This window comes from Anomaloglossus baeobatrachus, chromosome 3 (genome assembly GCF_048569485.1).
Source record: "Anomaloglossus baeobatrachus isolate aAnoBae1 chromosome 3, aAnoBae1.hap1, whole genome shotgun sequence".
Classification (NCBI taxonomy): Eukaryota; Metazoa; Chordata; class Amphibia; order Anura; family Aromobatidae; genus Anomaloglossus; species Anomaloglossus baeobatrachus.
The window spans coordinates 209,772,422-209,787,421 of record NC_134355.1 but is presented as its reverse complement, the minus strand read 5'-3'; the positions used below and the strand labels follow the sequence as shown (position 1 = coordinate 209,787,421).

The 15,000-nt window shown below is 45.4% G+C and overlaps 1 protein-coding gene across 2 annotated transcripts in view; it reads left to right on the top strand.

Moving 5' to 3' along the window:
- Window positions 1-15,000, top strand: part of CEBPZ (CCAAT enhancer binding protein zeta) — a 165,362-nt gene that overhangs the window by 112,154 nt on the left and 38,208 nt on the right. The window lies entirely within an intron of this gene.

Genomic DNA, 15,000 nt, shown 5'->3' with positions numbered 1-15,000 from the left:
CGGGCTCTCCCTCGGGAGCACACAGGGCAGGCTCTCCCATACGCTCCACGGCTTCTGAAGAGCTGGAGGAGGGAGAATGCTGTTTGTACCAGGAGGATTCCTTGGTTTCATCACCCCCAGATGATCAAACTGCAATAGAGCAGCAATCAACCAAACTCTGCATGTGGAGGATCCCCCATCCACTACCACTGACCATGCGGTCTCCTTTAAGAGGGCAAAGAAACCCCAAAAGGTTTTCGCTGATCACCCTGAGTTTCAGGATATCCTCACAAAGCAAAGGGAGAAGCCTGACAGGCGCTTCGGTAACCGACAACTCATGGCGTCCCGGTACCCTTTTGCCTCACCTGCCCCTAAGGGCTGGGCTGATCCGCCCTCGGTCGACCCCCCGGTCTCCCGCCTTACCACAGACGCTCCTGTCTTTACCCGATGGTTCTTCCATCAAGGACCCGACAGACAGGTGGAGCACCTCGCTTGCTCTGCTTTTGAGGCTGCGGGTTCCTCCCTCTCGCCCTCCTTTGCCTCTGTGTGGGTCGCAAAGGCGATCTCTGTCTGGGCAGACTCCCTTAACACTTCGCTTGAGCAATCCCAGTTCACTCATACCTTCACAGAGGTAAAAGCTCAAATTGCCGCTGCAGCGGAGTACCACATCCAGGCCTCCATGGACGCTGCTACCTGCCCAGCGTTTGCCGCCTCAAATACCATAGCCATCCGTAGAGCTCTCTGGCTCAGACAATGGCAAGCGGACTCTGCCTCCAAGAAGTCTCTCACGGGCCTTCCCTTTTTTCCAGACCGATTGTTTGGCGAACGTCTGGACAAGCTCATTTCTGACGCCACGGGAGGAAAGAGTACCTCCCTCCACCAGCTGAAGTCCAGGACGTCCTTCACCAGATGTCCACAGGCCTCGTTCCGCTCCTTTCGGAACTCATTTGGTTGGTCGACATCCCGTGCTGTCCCCGCCACCAGCCGTGGACTACGCAGGGACCGACCTTCTCAGCTCTCCCTGAAACCCACTTCGTCATGGCAGCCTAGACCGAAACAATCCAGGACTAGAGAGACTCTGCCACGACGTTTTCCCCCCTCATGACTCCTTTTGGCGCCCCGGAAGACGCACTCATTGTAGGAGGTTGACTGCGGCTCTTTCAACACATCTGGGCTGCCGCCTCAGACGACAAATGGGTGCGAGACCTTGTGTCTTCCGGTTACCACATAGAATTTTGGACCCGACCCCCGAGTCGGTTCTTTCTCTCAAACTCCCCAAAGACTCGAAAACGACGCAAAGCTTGTTTCTCAGCAATCCACTCGCTCCAAACAGCAGGGGTGATAATACCTGTCCCAGACGACGAGAAGTTCGGGGGTTTTTATTCCAACCTCTTTGTGGTCCCCAAAAAGGATGGGTCAGTTCGACCCATCCTGGACCTCAAACACCTAAACAAACGTGCACATACGGAGATTCAAAATGGAGTCCCTAAGGTCCATTATTGCATCCATGGTCGAAGGGGAATTCCTCGTCTCCATAGACATCAAGGACGCGTACCTGCACATACCCATCGCCCCAGATCACCAAAAGTTCCTCCGCTTCGCAATTCAGGACTCGCACTTTCAATTCGTAGCTCTACCCTTCGGCCTTGCCACCGCACCAAGGGTCTTCACCAAAGTCATGGCGGCCGCCATTAGCGTCCTTCACGCCAGGGGAGTAGTTCTTCTCCCTTACTTGGACGACCTCCTCATCAATCCCCCCTCCTTCCGCGACTGCTCAACCAGCGTACAGATCACTGTGGACACCCTATCCCGCTTAGGGTGGCTAGTGAATCTGGACAAATCATCCCCAATCCTATCACGATCCATCACCTTCCTGGGCATGTCCCTGGACACCCGTCGGGGCTTGATCCTTCTCCCTCAGGACAAGGCGTTCGCTCTTCAACGAGCGGTACGCTGCCTTCTACGTCCTCCGTCTCGCTCCATTCGATTCAGCATGAAAGTGCTCGGCAGGATGGTCGCGGCTATGGAAGCAGTACCCTTTGCTCAACTGCACCTCCGCCCACTGCAGCTAGCCCTTCTAGCGGCCTGGGACAAGAGCCCCTTCTCCCTGGACAGACATCTTCACCTGACTCCTTCAGTCAGGTACGCACTCTGCTGGTGGCTTCAGTCCTCATCCCTATCGAAGGGGAGATCTTTTCTCCCAGTGAACTGGCTGGTCCTGACCACGGACGCCAGCCTCCTATGCTGGGGAGCAGTGTACCGGCACCACACTGCTCAAGGACGTTGGACGCCCCAGGAGTCTTTCCTTCCCATCAACATCCTGGAACTCCGCGTGATCTTCCTCGCGCTCAGAGCGTTCTGCCCTCTGCTAGCGGGTCGTCAGATTCGAGTCCAATCGGACAATGCGACAGCTGTAGCCTATATCAATCGGCAGGGGGGCACCCGCAGCAAATCGGCTTATCTCGAGGCCCACAAGATCCTCAGCTGGGCCGAATCGACGGGATCAGTGATATCAGCGGTACACATATTGGGGGTAGAGAACTGGGCAGCAGACCTTCTGAGTCGCCAAGGCCTGGCTGCCGGAGAATGGTCTCTCCACCCATATGTGTTTCTACACATCTGCACTCGCTGGGGCACACCAGAAGTGGACCTAATGGCCTCAAGGTTGAATGCAAAGGTACCCGCATTCATAGCCAGGTCACGCGACCCGCAGTCCATCGGCGCGGATGCTCTAGTCTGCTCCTGGCACCACTTCCGCCTGCCTTACATATTTCCACCTCTACCCCTGCTGCCGCGGGTAATCGGGAAGATCAAGGCAGAGGGAGTCCCGGTGATACGGATAGCACCGGACTGGCCCAGGCGTGCCTGGTACGCCGAATTAGTACAAATGCTCACAGACGCACCGTGGCGCCTTCCAGACATCCCAGACTTGCTGACCCAAGGACCCATTTCCCATCAAAACTCCAGAGCCCTGAAGCTGACGGCATGGCCATTGAGACCTGGGTATTAACAAGAGCGGGGTTCTCCCCCGCGGTTATTGCCACCATGATCAGCGCCCGAAAGCCTGCTTCATCTCGCATTTACCACCGTACGTGGAAAATCTTCCTTTCATGGTGCAGGGAAACTAACGTCCAGCCTATGCCTCTGGCCATCCCCAGAATTCTGGACTTTCTACAGTCTGGCTTGCAAGCGGGGTTGGCTCTCAGTTCCCTTAAAGGGCAGGTCTCAGCGCTCTCAATCTTCTACCAATGCCGCCTGGCTCAAAAACCGCAAGTCAAGACCATCCTCCAGGGCGTTTCCCATCTAGTTCCCCCGTACAAACGGCCGCTGGAACCATGGGCCCTCAACCTCGTTCTGGACGGTCTCCAGAGGTCTCCCTTTGAACCCCTCAAGGAATCCTCCCTTGCTCTTCTGTCCTGGAAGGTAACATTCTTAGTGGCAATTACGTCCATCAGACGGGTTTCGGAGCTGGCAGCACTCTCTTGCTGCGAGCCTTTTCTGATCTTTCACCAGGACAAGGTGCTTCTGCGCCCCCTTCCGGATTTCCTTCCAAAGGTTCTTACCCCGTTTCATTTGAACGAGGACATTGTCCTACCTTCCTTTTGTCCACACCCGGTTCATAGGGTGGAAAGGTCTCTGCACTCGTTAGACCTCGTCAGAGCTCTCAGATATTACATATCCAGGACAGCCCCCTTTAGGAAAATGGACTCTTTGTTCGTCATTCCTGAGGGGCCTAAGAAGGGACAGGCAGCTTAAAAGGCGACGCTGGCTCGCTGGATTCGCTCTGCGATCCAGGAAGTCTACCGCTTGCAACTCAAGCCCATTCCTAGTGGGCTGCGGGCTCATTCCACGCGAGCAGTTGGAGCTTCGTGGGCCATTCGGCATCAGGCTTCACTGGAACAGGTGTGTAAGGCTGCGACCTGGTCTAGCCTACATACGTTTTCAAAGCATTAGAGTCCATACCCAAGTTTCAACTGAGGCAAATCTGGGTAGGAAAATTCTGCAAACAGCAGTAGAGCACCTCTCTCAGTAGGCACTCCAGGCTGTCTGGGACTGGTTCCTAGTCCTTGGGTTGTGTTGTCTTCTTTTATGTTTCCCACCCATGGACTGCTTTAGGACGTCCCATGGTCCTGTGTCCCCCAATGAGGCGTCAGAGAAAAGCGGATTTTTGTGTACTCACCGTAAAATCGTTTTCTCTTAGCCATCATTGGGGGATACAGCACCCACCCTGTTGGGCCTTGGTTCTCTCAGTACCTTATTTGGTTATGACTTTTTTTTTTTTTTCTCATGTTCCTCTGTTGAGGTAAGTTTTTACTGTTTTTTTTCTCCTACTGCTTGTGTACTAAAACTGAGCTTGCCTGGCCCGGCCAGGGGGTGTATACTGCAGAGGAGGAGCTATGCTTTTGCATCTACTTAGTGTCCTCCTATGGATAGGCAGTTTTTTGTTCTAAAGTTGTATTCCAATAAATATATTTTATGTTCTATCTAAATATCTTGATTATTGTATCATAAAATGATTAAATGTCTGATATTCACATTGTACTACAATAAATTAAATTTTTCACTTAAATATAAGCAATATACTAAATGCTATTATTTAGTATGTTTTTGTTGAAAACTGTTTTTTGCCACTTAGTGTATTACATAGTGTTATATATGTGGCAAAAAACAATTTTCAACAAAAACCTGGTAAATAACATTTGTGCAGTGTATGAATTTGTTGTAAGTAATAGAATTGCTTCCATCAGATCCTCCTTCATAATTACCTCAAATCTGACATAAGAATTTTAAGGCTAGAGAACAACCTCTCTACACTAACGTGGGTTGGAGGCAAAGCCGTAACCACATGGGCAACATCTCTAACAATTTCCAGGTATAAAGGAATTGCCTCATGCACAGTCAGTTTTGATGAACGGTTGAATTTTCCTATTTCTTTGAGAGCAAGGGAAAAATTGTACTGAAATCTGGTCAATCTGCTGCTATAGGAGACGGAGTGAAATCTTTTTCCTTGCGGCAACACTTTGCTGCTCTATGTCATCCAAATACTTGTCAAAGTTAAACTCCTCATCTGATGAGGATGAAGATATGGCAGCAGTAGCACTGTCAGGCCCCAAATCCTCTTGCGCCTGGCAGTCCTGTAAGCCACTCATCCTAACTGCTACCTCACTCAAAGCTTCTTTTCCTTTAGTAAGCTATTTATCATCAAGCAGTATATGATGACTTGGGTCCACATAAACAGCTGCCAGAAGAATTTTATTTTCCAATAGCTGTGTCTCTCTCCGTTTCATTGAAGCAGAAATGCCATCTGCGATTAAACCACCTCTTTGGGACAGGCAAAATAGCAAGTTCTTCCACTCCCTAATGAAAATGCCAGGAGTTAAATCCTCAGCTTGTAATTTTTTAGTCACGTTAAATGGGTGATTGAGCAATTCCTTCAATTCAGCCACCTGTGTCCATTGACCTTCATTTGAGGTTACTTGAGGGTTCACCATATCTATAAGAAACTATTTTAGTTCAAGCAATCGCTTATTCATTCAATAAGTGCTGCCTCACCGAGTGGCTTGATCAACAATTGCCCCTTTCCCAGCACGTCTCTTCAAGATGGAATCAATTTTAGTGGTTCTGGCGGCAATAACCAACTTCCTCACTTTTCCAATCAGATTTCCAGCATGTCCGCCCAGTTTCACACATCTGGCTTTTTGCCGGTTTGGCGGATGTGGCGCACGCCACTACAGTACGATACAGTACAGTGTTAGCGCCACAACTTCCGGGTCACATGAAAGCATATGACAGTCGTTTGTCGCGCTGCCACTGTACTGTATACTCTGTACTGGAGTGCCCCGCATCCGCCAAACCGGCGAAAAGCCGGATGTGTGAAACCGGGGTCCCTCTTTGAGACTCTCTCTTATTGCCAGCTGCAGCGTGTGCACAACACAGCGCATGTGATGAATATGAAAGTGTTTTGAAGCAGCTTCAACAAGATAATCTCATCCTAAAGTATCATTTTGCTGTTCTTCTGTTGTAATATCTGTTTGTTTCTCAGTTATATGAACAGCACTGTGGCTCCATCTCAAACATACTAAATCCTAAATTTTCTTCTAGCTGTTGTTTATTACTCTCATTCATCAGTTTAATTGTACTCATGGTTGAAGCATTGTTCGTTACAATGGCAAGAACCTGTTCTTTTTTTGCGTTCCTAATCTTGCAGAACTTTTTCCACTAAGTCCTGGAGAAACTGGCTGGTGTGATGAGCTTTACTATCTTTTACTGCCAGTGTCTTGCTAACAATTTCTTTCTTGTCACAAACCTATCGAACATTGATGGCAAAATAATTCAGTGACATGCAGTGACTCTGGCATCCCAGCAAAGGCAGTGGGTTTCAAGATAGGACATTCAGACACAGCGTTTTGTGAGGATCCTCACAAAGAATGAGCATGTCAGTTGGTGGCGTTTTTCTAATCTGCTTTTGCTATTGAAAGCATTATTTATGAGCTCAAAAACCTTTCAGGTGATGCGGTGTTTTAAAAAGCTGATCTGCTTTTGCAACTGAAAAACGTATCGTCAAAAAACGCAGCAAAAACACTGTGTGTGAATGCAGCCTTAGCTCAGGAATAGAACAGCCATTTATAGGACATTTCATAACTTTCTCAAATTCCTATGAAAGAATTTTCATCACACTCTGCATTGCACTACTGTCCCCAATTTATTATATATTTTAGGAGTGCATTTTTTTCCGACTCCACAGCCCTGATTTTCACAATGCCTAATTCTAAAAGGATAAATCCTCTTTAGCAGCCAGCATTTCCTTCTATGCTTGCTCAGGCTGTAATTCTAAATTTACATCGGCGCAAGACACATCATTATGTTCCTCTTGTACTAATCATGCGGATTCTGGTGCCCAGGAGCCGCCTGACAGGAGACAGATACAGAGTGAGCCCTCTATTCCAGAGTGGGCTTCAACTTTATTACAGTCTGTAGCTGACCTAACCAAAGTGTCTCACTCCCTAGTTACGGTCATTCAAAAGCTGCCGCTATACAACTCTGCCTCAGAAAACCTCATTCTCTCTCAGGGTGAATCTAGGTTACTGGACAAGCTATCCAAAACAGATAGATCCTGTATCGCGTCTTATTTTAGATTTCGCTCTAGATTTGTCACCTTCTCCATCTACTGTCTCTGAAGGATCATCTAGCACACCAGAGATGCATACATTTCTAGAATCAGAATCCAGTCAGAATTCAGATTCGGACTCTGATTCAGATTGGTATGACCGTCTAGATCAAGCTGTAAATCAACTTTGAACATTAAAGACCCTAATATTCCTCAGGAAAATCACCATATTTCTTTTAAGAAATACAAAAAGTCTCCAGTAGTTTTCTCAGATCATAAAGACTTCCAAGATTTAGTAGAAAAAGTATGGTCACAACCTGAAAGAAAATTTAAAAAGAAACGGTATAGATATATTATATCCATTTTCAGCTGATGTTGTAAGAAAATGGACAAAGTCACACTCAGTTGATCCACCAGTATCTCGTCTTTCAGCTGGTACCATTCTACCATTATCAGATGGAGCCATTCTAAAGAATTATGATAAACAAATAGAATCCTTAACCAAAACTGCCTTTGAAGCAACAGGAACAGCCCTATGTCCAGCTTTTGCTTCAGCCTGGGTTCCTAAATCTAGTTTCTGTATGGTCTAAACAACTAAGTGAGGCCTTTAATAATAGTACGCTTCCAGAAGTACTTAAAAGCCTAGCTACCCAGATAACGTATGCAGCAAAATATCTACTATCATCTTCTTTAGATATTGCTAACTGTTCAGCAGCTACTGCAGCCAATATGATAGCAATCCGCAGAATTCTATGGCTTACATCAGATACCTCATCTAAAAAAGCAATCACAAGTTTGCCGTTTTTCAGAGGTCATCTATTCGGAGATCGTTTAGATCAAATAATTGCAGACGCCACTCAAGGAAAAACTACCTTTCTTCCTCAAACTGTCAAGATCCAATTTCACTAAACGAAATTTTACACCCTTTCAGTCCTTTCGCCAAGTTCCCAGTAAAAACAGCGGACAAAACACATTTTTTTCACAATAAGAGAAGAAGAAAACGTTATTCAAACCAATGCCATCCTAGAAACGGCGATCAAACCAGAGTGGACAAACATCATTTGGATCCATGATCAACAAATTGAACCACGCATGACAAACAGCAAAAAGATCTCAATCTAGGCGGCCGACTGTTTTTTCAGCGACATTTGGATTTCAGAGGTTGGCGATTCATTGATCCAAGAAATTGTTGCCACGGGATACAAAATAGAGTTCTATTCCATACCAAAACATCGATTCCTACTATCCTGACCACCAAAAGCAAAAGCCCCTCGTACAGGGGTTTTACGCAGCTATTTCCAATCTACAAAGAACAGGAGTCATCGTCCCTGTACGTTTTTCAGGTTTTTATTCCAACCTATTCGTAGTCCCGAAAAAAGGTGGAGCCGTGTGACCCATTATAGATCTCAAACAACTCAACCAGTCAGTAAAACTACGACATTTTAAGATGGAGTCTCTTCAAGCAGTTATCTCATCTATGGCACCCAAGGAATTCATGTGCTAAATAGATATTAAAGACTCATATCTACACATTCCAATCTATCAAGGACACAAAAGATTTCTTCGGTTCACAGTAAGGGGTACTTCACACACAGCGAGATCGCTACTGAGATCGCTGCTGAGTCACGTTTTTTGTGACGCAGTAGTGACCTCATTAGTGATCTCGCTGTGTGTGACACTGAGCAGCGATCTGGCCCCTGCTGTGAGATCGCTGCTTGTTACACACAGCCCTGGTTCGTTTTTTTATTGTTGCTCTCCCGCTGATAAGCACACATCGCTGTGTGTAACAGCGAGAGAGCAACAATCCTGAATGTGCAGGGAGCAGGAGCCGGCGTCTGACAGCCTGCGGTAAGCTGTAACCAAGGTAAACATCGGGTAACCAAGGTGGTTACCCGATATTCACCTTCGTTACCAGCCTCCGCAGCTCTCACGCTGCCAGTGCCAGCTCCTGCTCCCTGCACACGCTAAGCGGTGTGCGCTGGTAACTAAGGTAAACATTGGGTAACCATACCCGATGTTTACCTTTAGTTACCAGTGTCCGCATTTCCAGACGCCGGCTCCGTGCAAGCGCAGCGTTGCTTGCACGTCGCTGCTGGCTGGGGGCTGGTCGCTGGTGAGATCTGCCTGTTTGACAGCTCACCAGCGACCATGTAGCGATGCAGCAGCGATCCTGACCAGGTTAGATCGCTGGTGGGATCGCTGCTGCGTCGCTAAAGTGTGACTGTACCCTAAATCAAGCTCACTATCAGTTCACAGCGCTACCCTCTGTCTCGCAACTGCTCCCTGAGTCTTTACCAAAGTCATGGCAGCAACTATGGCCATTCTTCGTAGAAGAGAGGTCATAGTCATTCCCTACCTAGATGACATTCTGATAAAAGCGCTCTCAACAAGAATGACTACAAAGTCTTCACATTACAGTTCAGACTCTGTCATGCTTAGCATGGATAATCAACAAGAAGAAATCGTCCCTAATTCCAAAACAACGCCTGACATTTCTTTAGCATTCTATTTGACACAATTCAAGTAAAGGTGTTCCTGACGGATCACAAAAGACTTGCCTTACCACAGGATATTCGCCTAATCATTCAGTCCAAGTCAGTTTCAGTACAAAGTTGCATGAAGACATTACGGAAGATGGTAGCAGCTTTCGAAGCGGTACCTTTCAGCCAGTTTCACAGCAGACATCTACAGCTAGCCATTGTATCTCAATGGAACAAATCAATGACCACACTGGATCTACCAATGCAGTTAACTCCTCAAGTTCAACAGTCCCTGATATGATGTTTACAGTCCTCACTCATACTACAGGGACAGTTCATTGGTTAGTGATTACAACAAATGCCAGTCTAACAGGATGGGGAGCAGTCTTTCAAAACCTTACAGTTCAGGGTCGTTGGAAAACTCACAAAACCTCCCTTTCGATCAACATACTACAGATCCGAGCCATATATCTAGATTTTCTTCACTGGCAATTTCTTCTGTTAAACCGAGGAATTCGCATTCACTCGGACAATGCCACAGCAGTTGCATACATAAATCACCAAGGGGGCACCAGGAGCCTGAAGGTAATGACAGAAGTGTCAAAAATATTGAGATGGGCAGAGAATCATGTTCTACAGATATCAGCAATTCACATCCCAGGTGTGGACAACTCTGCTGCCGATTACCTCAGCAGAGAGGGCTTAGCATCCGGAGAATGGTCACTACACCCTGAAGTCTTTCACAGAATATGTCAATGGTGGGACATGCCAGATGTAGATCTAATGGCATCCAGAAAGCACAACAAAGTTCCTTCCTTCGTCTCCAGAACACGGGGGATCCTCTGGCACTTGCGTCAGACGCACTGACAATATTGTGGACACAGTTCAATCTCCCTTAACTTTTTCCTCCTCTGCCACTCATTCCCAGAATAGTAAAGAAGATCAAGTTGGAGAAAGTACCAGTGATTCTAATAACTCCACACTGGCCAAAAGAGATCTTGGTACGCCGAAGTAATAAATATGTTAGCAGACTCTCCATTCAAACTTCCAGACCGTCAAGACTTACTATCACACGGTCCGATCTTCCACCACAATTCACTGTTTCTCAATTTAACGGCATGGCTGTTGAAACCGCCATTTTAAGAGTTAGGCCTATCTTATTCAGTTATTCAAACCATGATTAACGCTAGGAAACCTTCCACATGAAAAATCTATCACCGAACATGGAAAGCCTTGTTTTTCAATGGTGTGAGTTGAACAATGTTTTTCCACTACCATTCAAGCTGCCGAATGTCTTAGCTTTTCTACAGACTGGATTAGACCTTGGATTCAGTCTCAGTTCTCTTAAATGACAAATTTCAGCTTTCAATTTTGTTCCAAAACACAGCCTCTCTCTCTCTCTCTCAGGTACAAACCTTTTTACAGGGAGTGGCCCTTGTTAAGCCTCCTTATCATCACCCAGTCGACCCATGGGATCTTAATCTTGTTCTCAAAGTTCTACAAGACACACCTTTCGGGCCTATTCGGTCATCAACATTGCTTCACCTATCATGGAAAGTCGCATTTTTAGTCTATACATAGTCGTCCACCGTACCTAATTATTTATCAAGATAAAATAGTATTGCGACTGGTGCCTTCCTTTTTTCCCAAAGTCGTTTCTTCCTTCCATCTAAATGAAGAAATCGTTCTTCCCTCATTTTGTCCTTCCACTATTCATACCACGGAAATAGCACTACATAAACTCGACTTAGTCAGAGCAATTCGCAGTTATCTTTCCAGAACAAAGGATTTCAGACGTTCAGATATACTTTTTTTGTCATTCCCAAAGGACATAAGAAAGGTTTGCCCGCTTCTAAATCCACTATAGCCAGATGGACACATTCCGCAATTATAGAAGCATACAGAATTAAAGGACAAATACCTTTTTCAGGAGTAAAAGCTCACTCTACACGTGCAGTTGGAGCATTTTGGGCAGTACAACATAAAGCTTCCCCTTTACAAATCTGCAAAGCAGCCATCTGGGCTTCTCTACACACTTTTTCAAAATTTTACAAATCAACCCATATTCATCAGAAGATGCAGTTTTAGGTAGAAAAGTAGAGCAGCAGTTAACGTCAACTAGTTGAGAATTATATAGTCAACTTCTACTCACCCTATAGAACTGCTTTAGGACGTCCCACAGTCTCCTGTGTCCCCCAATAAAGCGATCGATGGAGAAATAAAGATTTTGTGTACTCACCGTAAAATCTTTTTCTCACAGCTCCCACCCTTATAGTTAGCTCCTTCGTACCACACTATGTCTATTACTACTGCTTTATCACTAACTGAATAGTTTCCTGCCGGTAGGTGGGTATATACTACTGAGGAGATAACTTTTTAGTTTTTTGCCTAGTGTCACCTCCTAGTGGCAGCTGCATATACCCACAGTCTCCTGTGTCCCCCGATGAAGGCTCTGAGAAAAAGATTTTACGGTGAGTTCAGAAAATCTTTATTTTGGTACTCACCGTAAAATCTGTTTCTCGTAGTCTTCATTGGGGGACAGAACACCCTCCCTTGGTTGCCAAGTTGGGCATGTGGTTATACAAGTGCATCTCAGTAAATTAGAATATCATCAAAAAGTTAATTTATTTCAGTAATTCAATATAAAAAGGGAAACTTATATATTATATAGTCATTACACACAGAGTGATCTATTTCAAGTCTTTATTTCTGTTAATGTTGATGATTATGGCTTACAGCCAATGAAAACCCAAAAGTCATTATCTCAGAATATTATTGACTGAACTGAAAAAAATATTTTAAACTCAGAAATGTTGACCCTAATAAAGTATGTAGAGTAAATGCACTCAATACTTGGCCTAGGCTCCTTTTGCAGGAATTAATGCATCAATGTAGCGTGGCATGGAGGCGATCAGCCTGTGGCACTGCTAAAGTGTTATGGAAACCCAGGTTGCTTTGATAGCAGCCTCCCTTCAGCTTGTCTGCATTGTTGGGTCTGGTGTCTCTCATCTTCCTCTTGAAATTACCTCCATAAATTCTGTATGTGGTTTAGGTCAGGCAAGTTTGCTGGCCAATCAAGCACAATGATACTGTGATTATTAAACCAGGTATTGGTACTTTTGGCAGTGTGGATAGGTGCCAAGTCCTGCTGGAAAATGAAATTTCCATCTCCAATAAGCTTGTCGGCAGAGTCAAGAATGAAGTGCTCTAAAATTTCCTGGTAGACGGCTGCGCTGACCTTGGTCTTGATAAAACACTGGACCTACACCAGCAGATGACATGGCTCCCCAAACCATCACTGATTGTGGAAACTTCACACTAGACCTCCAGCAACTTGGATTGTGGCCTCTTCCTCCAGACTCTGAGACCTTAATTTCCAAATGAAATTCAAAATTTGCTTTCATCTGAAACCAACACCTTGGACCACTAAGCAACAGTCCAATTCTTTTTTTTTTCCTTGGTAAGACGCTTCTGGCATTGACTGTTTGTCATGAGTGGCTTGTTACAAGGAATGCGACAGTTGTAGCCCATGTCCTGGATACGTCTGTGTGTGGTGGCTCTTGAAGCACTGACTCCAGCAGCAAGTCCGCTCCTTGTGAATCTCCCACAAATTTTTGAATGGCATTTTCTTAATCCTATCACGGCTGCGGTTATCCTGGTTGCTTGTGCAACTTTTTCTACCACACACATTCCTTCCACTCAACTTTCCATTATTATGCCTGGATACAGCACTCTGTGAACAGCGAGCTTCTTTAACAATGAACTCTTGTGGCTTACCCTCCTTGTGGAGTGTTTCAATGACTGCCATCTGGACATCTGTCAAGTCAGCAGTCTTCAAGATGAGTTTGTAGCCTACTGAACCAGACTAAGGGACCATTTTAAACACTTAGAAAGCCTTTGCAGGTGTTTTGTAGTACAGTCCTGTGCAAATTAATTGAAACAAAGCATTTTTTAAGTAAAATTGTAAGTTGGTTACCAGTCAGTGATTCAAACCAGTTTTAACTGCTTTGAAAAGCGAAATGTGGAAGAAAAAGGAAAACGACACCAAGAACTGATAAAACACTTATCAGAAATAGTAAAATTTGAATGCAAGAAAAACAAGTAAAGACCTCCAAAGAGACTTGTTCGCTTCATTTATTGATATTAGCGAGTCGACTGGCACAGGCTTCTGGAAGTTGGTCGGAGGACAACAAAGTCAGTAAAGAAACCACTTCTGACATCTCCAACGAAGGCAAAACGACTTGCATGGGAAAAAATATATAAATCTTGGACTTCTAGCCAGTAGAAAAAGTTAAATTTCAGTGATGAAACCCATCTTTTTATTCAAGGGTACAGAGGGGTGTTCTTAGAAAAAGCAAAAATGAGCCATTGCGAGCTGATCATATTCAGCAAACTGTAAAACACCCTCAAAAACAGATGTTTTGGGGCTTTTTAACACCTGATGGTACAGAGAGCTTACCGTATTTTTCGGACTATAAGACACACCGGACCATAAGACGCACCCTGGTTTTAGAGGAGGAAAATAAGAAAATTAAAATTTTAAGCAAAAAATGTGGTCATGACACACTTATGGGGCGAGGATCTGCTGCTGACACTGTTATGGGGGTAATGTCCTCAAATTCTCTGCTAAGGTACCTCATCCTGGTAATGATCCTCCTGCCTTGTATATGTACCCCATCCTGGTATATGCCCTTATCCTGGTATATGCCCTTATCCTGCTATATACTGCCATCCTGCTATATACTGCCATCCTGCTATATACTGCCATCCTGCTATATACTGCCATCCTGCTATATACTGCCATCCTGCTATATACTGCCATCCTGCTATATACTGCCATCCTGCTATATACTGCCATCCTGCTATATACTGCCATCCTGCTATATACTGCCATCCTGCTATATACTGCCTTCCTGCTATATACTGCCTTCCTGCTATATACTGCCTTCCTGCTATATACTGCCTTCCTGCTATATACTGCCTTCCTGCTATATACTGCCTTCCTGCTATATACTGCCTTCCTGCTATATACTGCCTTCCTGCTATATACTGCCTTCCTGCTATATACTGCCATCCTGCTATATACTGCCATCCTGCTATATACTGCCATCCTGCTATATACTGCCATCCTGCTATATACTGCCATCCTGCTATATACTGCCATCCTGCTATATGGCCCCCATCCTGGTATATATTCCCATCCTGCTATATATTCCCATCCTGCTATATATAGCCATCCATCCTGCTATATATTCCCATCCTGCTATATATAGACATCCATGCTTAGTATTCACTGTAAAATCTGTATCTCGTATCCTTCATTGGGGGACACATAATGTGTCCCCCAATGAAGGATACGAGATACAGATTTTACAGTGAATACTAATCTACTTTGACCTCACATAAGACCTTGGTTCATATCAAGGCAGCTCC